Source organism: Sinocyclocheilus rhinocerous, unplaced genomic scaffold, assembly GCF_001515625.1.
Source record: "Sinocyclocheilus rhinocerous isolate Xijiao unplaced genomic scaffold, SAMN03320098_v1.1 scaffold2127, whole genome shotgun sequence".
Classification (NCBI taxonomy): domain Eukaryota; kingdom Metazoa; phylum Chordata; class Actinopteri; order Cypriniformes; family Cyprinidae; genus Sinocyclocheilus; species Sinocyclocheilus rhinocerous.
Genome location: NW_015642074.1, coordinates 94,064 through 101,065, shown reverse-complemented (window position 1 = coordinate 101,065; position 7,002 = coordinate 94,064).

The following is a 7,002-nucleotide window of genomic DNA, read 5'->3' as shown; positions in this document are numbered from 1 at the left end:
TCATTATTATGGACAATTATCTCACAATTACAAGAAAGTATCTCGTTATAAGATATCATAGTCATAATTAAGAAAATATCTCATTTTGAGAAATAATCTAAAAGTATATTATTATTGAGATGCAAGTCGTTATAAGAAAGTATCATATTTAGTCATTATGAGAAAGTATCTCATTATTATAATACAGTATCTCTTTGTTACAAAACGTTCTGATTATAATGAGATGTTAATATACTTAAAGTTGTTTCAAAATAATACATTTAATATGCACTTAGTATAGTATAATTTAAATGTATGTCTGAAAAAGCACAAATTTAAATATATTTCTTTTTCACCTGGGATTGCTGATATTGCCTTGAGCAAAGAACTTTTTCATATTTATACTTTATTTAATACTTATATAGAATAGTTGTAGAATATTTGTACTGCTTACTTACTAATTGTAATAATAAACTGACTTCACAAGTCTGCCTCCCCTGGCATTGATTCATAACTAAGAACAGACCACAGAGAAGTCTTCTGTGACCCGATTTGTAAGTATCAACTTAGATGCTTATGAGATAGGACAGATTTGACTTACTTCTACCTTATTTTATTTATTCTCAGGTTAGGTAAAGGTGTAGGAAATGTAGCACCATAAAACACTACACAGTAAGTCTGTGAGCGTCATAGCTACGCTGTGTTAAAGAGCGCACGATGAAGATGAAAGGTTATATATCATAAGTCTTTAATCCAACAAGGGTAAATCCAAACACAATGTAGCACAGCAACATTTAAGACATGTAGATGTAAGACCAGACAAACTCAAAGTGAACATGCAGTCATGGCCAAAAGTTTTGGCAGTGACATAAATTTTGTGATTTGCAAAGTTTGCTGCTTAAGCTGTTGTGGTGTTCATTAACATTGTTTCTAGATTATTGTGTAGAGTGATCAGATGCATTTTAAATAATTGCTAAAAGCTTCATTGGCCAAATAAACACATTTTGTCTTCAATTATTTTCATATTGCATATTTTTCCTATTTTAATTTTTGTTTTGAAAGTATGGTAAAAACTGGTAAAATGTACCAACAATCACATTTAAAAAATATACACTTTTTGATATACCATTTAAAAAAAAAAAAACGGGTAGCCCATCTGAATTAGGACATTTAGGCTATCCATCTAATAGTAGCCTTCCAAAATCTTATTAACAGTAGAAGTTAAATCTTACTGTAGTCTTCAAATCTGGGTACTGTCTTACGTTTTAAAATCACAAAGGGAGTTTGGTCCCATCATGCTAACGTGACAGTCAGGATTCATGCAGCTGTAAGGTTTTCTTTTTCTTTTGTTTTTACTCGCGATCTTTACAACACGCATTACATTACGTATTTCATGGCACACTCATTTATGCGTATTTGGCGCCACCTATTGTTGTGGGTGTATATTGACATGTCAAAGTCTAGACCCTGAATATAAGATGACCGCGTTTTTTCAGATGTATTTCCAAGAAAAAAACATTGTCTTATATTCGGGTCAATACGGGTAGATAGAAGTCTATCTAATAATCAGATATAACTGTTAAACAAACGATTGCTTTAATATTATTAGTAATAGAAAGGCAAACATTATACTTTCTCATTTGCCATCAGCATTCAGCAAATACGCATTTAAACAAATCTTTGAATGACTAATAAACATTTAATTTCACAAACCTTGCAAACTTAGTCGAATCCAGTTGTGAGATCTTGTGAAGTGTGCATTTTGTGGACAACAACACTTACCGTATTATCGCAGATGATGCTGTATCGCACACCCCAGACTCGACTTGAGTGGGAAATGAAATTATCCGCGGTTGTGCGCGCACTTGTTTGCACATGAGCAAAGGTGTTTTTAAGAGTCTAACTTGTAAACGCCAGACCACTGATTCCTCAAACGTGCTTTCCTGCAGTCCGTGTTCTTCTGACTTCTGACTATTTTGTTGTAAGTAGGCTAATGAATATGCTTCGGGGAAATGTATTGGAGTAAAAGTATACATTTTTATTAGGAAATGCAGTGGAGTAAAAGTTGGCTGAAATGTACAAGCTCAAGTAAAGTACAGATACTCCCAAAAAAATACTTTACTGTAACAAAGTATTATTACTTAGTTAAATTACACCACTGTTCAAAAGCGGCCATCACTACTTCAAATAGTCTACTCTGTTTCCCAGGAAAATGAAGTGCACATCTGATGGACACTTCGCACCCAACCATATCCCAGAATCACTTGCGCGCAGATGACGATGTAATTTATATTTAAAGAACATGGAGGATGACAGTTCTGTGGGGGAATTCACATTGAAATGTAAGTATTGTGTTTTAATTTACTCAGATACCTAGCGAAACAAGTGTTAAAAGCCATTTTTTTTTAACAAAGCCCACAAACAATAAGACAACCACTAAGGCAATAGTCTTTCCCTTTGTTGTGTTTTTGTAGTGCTGTCATGCAAGATATGTCTACAAATGTTTTAACCAAACTTTAGCACTTGTATTTTGTACGCATGTCCTGCTGTGTCATATTTTCTACAAATTTAGCACTTCAGTATTTTGTATGCATGTGCTGCTGTGTCATATTTTCTCATTTTAAGTTTGCAAAACCTGTCTTTATATTTTTCATAAGTGTTTCCATTTTCTCTTGTTTTAGGACTATTCTGGAGAAAATGAGCCTGCTGGGGAAAGACTTGAAAAATACAAAGTAAGCAAGTTGATAGACACATTTTTGCTGAAATTCATTGTGATGTTGTTGTTAACAGGCATGGTTTATTTGCTCTGCCTTAGGATTGCAAGTGTCCTGGGACAGCTGAGGGAGTGAGTGGTCAGCTGGTGAAGCTACTCAGGATTGCAAACCTGTCTTTATATTTTTCATAAGTGTTTCCATTTTCTCTTGTTTTAGGACTATTCTGGAGAAAATGAGCCTGCTGGGGAAAGACTTGAAAAATACAAAGTAAGCAAGTTGATAGACACATTTTTGCTGAAATTCATTGTGATGTTGTTGTTAACAGGCATGGTTTATTTGCTCTGCCTTAGGATTGCAAGTGTCCTGAGACAGCTGAGGGAGTGAGTGGTCAGCTGGTGAAGCTACTCAGGGAGGACATCAAATTCCAGAGAGAGACAGAGGAGAGAAGAGCACAGAAGAGAATGGAGAGACTGTTTTCTCTTCTTGAGAGAATGGTTAACAAATTAATTATTAGCCATTCTCTATTAGGCAAGAGGAAACAGTGGAAAAAACGGGTACATTACAATTTTTCAATATATATTTTTTAAAATTTCCCATTGTCAATGAAACAACCTAATTTCTGTAGTTTATTTTTCTCATGCAAGTACAAAATGAAATAAGTTGTATACATTATTCATTTTAATATGAACCCGAGTACTTTCTGTACATTTTGTATTTTTGTTTTGCATATTCACATGTGTAAATAAAAGAGAAGTAATTATGTACATTGTTAATTTTTTTAATGCAGCTTATAATTTTTCACAAAACATTCTTCTATACGTTTATTTTTTTTGTCCTGTAAATATTTTTTTTACACATTAAAACAAATTATTCTATACATTACTGAAAGTACTTTTTCAATTAAATTAAATTTACTTTATTGTCATTGTACATAGGTACAACAAAATTCTGTCTGGTAAGTCTCAGTTACCAACTAAACAAAATAAGAACAACAACTTAAATCAACCAACAATAAATAACAAACAACAGTTACCACAAAATGTGTAGATTATGTCATTAGCTTGAGGGTGTGAGTGCAAAGGGTGTAATAGAGGTCACAGCTCTTGGAAAGAAGCTGTTTCTCAGTACCTCTGCCCTGAGGGCAGGGGGTCAAACAGTCCATGACCCGGGTGGGTGGGATCTGCAGCAATGTTCCTGGCCTTCTTCTGGAGGCGTTCTGCATAGACCAAGTCCAGATCTGGAAGTGGATCCCCAACAATCCTCTGTGCAGTCTTAACCACCCGGGCCAAGTCCTTCCTGTCCTGTGCTGTGCAGCTGGCATACCACACAGTTACACAATAGCATAGGATGCTTTCTATGGCACTCCTATAGAAATTTATCAGCAGCCGAGAGGAGAGTCCAGCCTGCTTCAACTTCCTGAGGAAGAAAAGTCTTTGTTGAGCTTTCCTAACCAGGTGGGAGGTGTTCAGGGCCCAAGTGAGGTCCGCTGAAATGTTTATACCCAGTAACTTGATGTTTTCCACACGCCCCACTTCTACCCCCTGTATGAGCAGTGGTGCATGTGTTGTCCTTCCGGACCTTCTGAAGTCCACAATAACCTCTTTGGTCTTATTGGTGTTCAAAACCAGATTGTTTGCTGACCACCAGAGGACCAGGTGATGGATTTCCTCCCTGTAGAAAGTCTCATCATTGTTCGATATGAGACCCACTACGGTGGTATCGTCGGCGAATTTCACAATAGTGTTGGAGGCGTGGATAGAGGTGCAGTCGTGTGTGAAGAGAGTAAAGAGTGCTGGACTAAGTTTTTTTAAATGTCACATTGTCAATGAAACAACCTAATTTCTGTAGTTTATTTTTCTCATGCAAGTACAAAATGAAATAAGTTGTATACATTATTCATTTTAATATGAACCCGAGTACTTTCTGTACATTTTGTATTTTTGTTTTGCATATTCACATGTGTAAATAAAAGAGAAGTAATTATGTACATTGTTAATTTTTTTAATGCAGCTTATAATTTTTCACAAAACATTCTTCTATACGTTTATTTTTTTTGTCCTGTAAATATTTTTTTTACACATTAAAACAAATTATTCTATACATTACTGAAAGTACTTTTTCAATTAAATTAAATTTACTTTATTGTCATTGTACATAGGTACAACAAAATTCTGTCTGGTAAGTCTCAGTTACCAACTAAACAAAATAAGAACAACAACTTAAATCAACCAACAATAAATAACAAACAACAGTTACCACAAAATGTGTAGATTATGTCATTAGCTTGAGGGTGTGAGTGCAAAGGGTGTAATAGAGGTCACAGCTCTTGGAAAGAAGCTGTTTCTCAGTACCTCTGCCCTGAGGGCAGGGGGTCAAACAGTCCATGACCCGGGTGGGTGGGATCTGCAGCAATGTTCCTGGCCTTCTTCTGGAGGCGTTCTGCATAGACCAAGTCCAGAGGAGGTGTTCAGGGCCCAAGTGAGGTCCGCTGAAATGTGGATACCCAGGAACTTGATGTTTTCCACACGCTCCACTTCTACCCCCTGTATGAGCAGTGGTGCATGTGCTGTCCTTCCGGACCTTCTGAAGTCCACAATAACCTCTTTGGTCTTATTGGTGTTAAAAACCAGATTGTTTGCTGAACACCACAGGTCCACGTGAAGGATTTCCTCCCTGTAGAAAATCTCATCATTGTTCGATATGAGGCCCACTACGGTGGTATCCTCTGCAAATTTCACAATAGTGTTGGAGGCGTGGATAGATTAAATTTACTTTATTGTCATTGTACATAGGTACAACAAAATTCTGTCTGGTAAGTCTCAGTTACCAACTAAACAAAATAAGAACAACAACTTAAATCAACCAACAATAAATAACAAACAACAGTTACCACAAAATGTGTAGATTATGTCATTAGCTTGAGGGTGTGAGTGCAAAGGGTGTAATAGAGGTCACAGCTCTTGGAAAGAAGCTGTTTCTCAGTACCTCTGCCCTGAGGGCAGGGGGTCAAACAGTCCATGACCCGGGTGGGTGGGATCTGCAGCAATGTTCCTGGCCTTCTTCTGGAGGCGTTCTGCATAGACCAAGTCCAGATCTGGAAGTGGATCCCCAACAATCCTCTGTGCAGTCTTAACCACCCGGGCCAAGTCCTTCCTGTCCTGTGCTGTGCAGCTGGCATACCACACAGTTACACAATAGCATAGAATGCTTTCTATGGCGCTCATATAGAAATGTATCAGCAGCCGAGAGGAGAGTCCAGCCTGCTTCAACTTCCTGAGGAAGAAAAGTCTTTGTTGAGCTTTCCTAACCAGGTGGGAGGTGTTCAGGGCCCAAGTGAGGTCCGCTGAAATGTTTATACCCAGTAACTTGATGTTTTCCACACGCCCCACTTCTACCCCCTGTATGAGCAGTGGTGCATGTGCTGTCCTTCCGGACCTTCTGAAGTCCACAATAACCTCTTTGGTCTTATTGGTGTTAAAAACCAGATTGTTTGCTGAACACCACAGGTCCAGGTGATGGATTTCCTCCCTGTAGAAAGTCTCATCATTGTTCGATATGAGACCCACTACGGTGGTATCGTCGGCGAATTTCACAATAGTGTTGGAGGCGTGGATAGAGGTGCAGTCGTGTGTGAAGAGAGTAAAGAGTGCTGGACTGAGCACGCATCCTTGCGGAGCTCCTGTGTTCAGAGTAAGGGAAGACGATGTGTTGTCCCCTATTCTTACTACTTGTGGCCTGTTGGTTAGAAAGTCTCTGATCCATAAGCACAATGAGGTGGACAGGCCCAAATTGTAGAGTTTCTGTACCAGTTGTTTTCACAACTATTTACAACATAGCTTAGGTTTAACATCAGAAACAAACATCAATTTTAAGCCCAGCCTTGCCTCCATGTATCTCATCATTGTTCGATATGAGACCCACTACGGTGGTATCGTCGGCGAATTTCACAATAGTGTTGGAGGCGTGGATAGAGGTGCAGTCGTGTGTGAAGAGAGTAAAGAGTGCTGGACTGAGCATGCATCCTTGCGGAGCTCCTGTGTTCAGAATAAGGGAAGATGATGTGTTGTCCCAAACAATACTCAGATTTTAATACGATTAAGACAATACTCTGATTAAGGATCTACCATGTAAATAAACAGAGATTTTTGATTACCATAATCCGGCTAAAGTCATAATCGAAGTAAACACTAATCGAATTAAGACATGTGGAGTATTCCTATTTCAGTCGCATTATTGAAGTGCAGTATAGACATGTAAACACCTTAATCACATTATTACCGTCGTGTAGGACTTTTCGCCGCATTTTGTG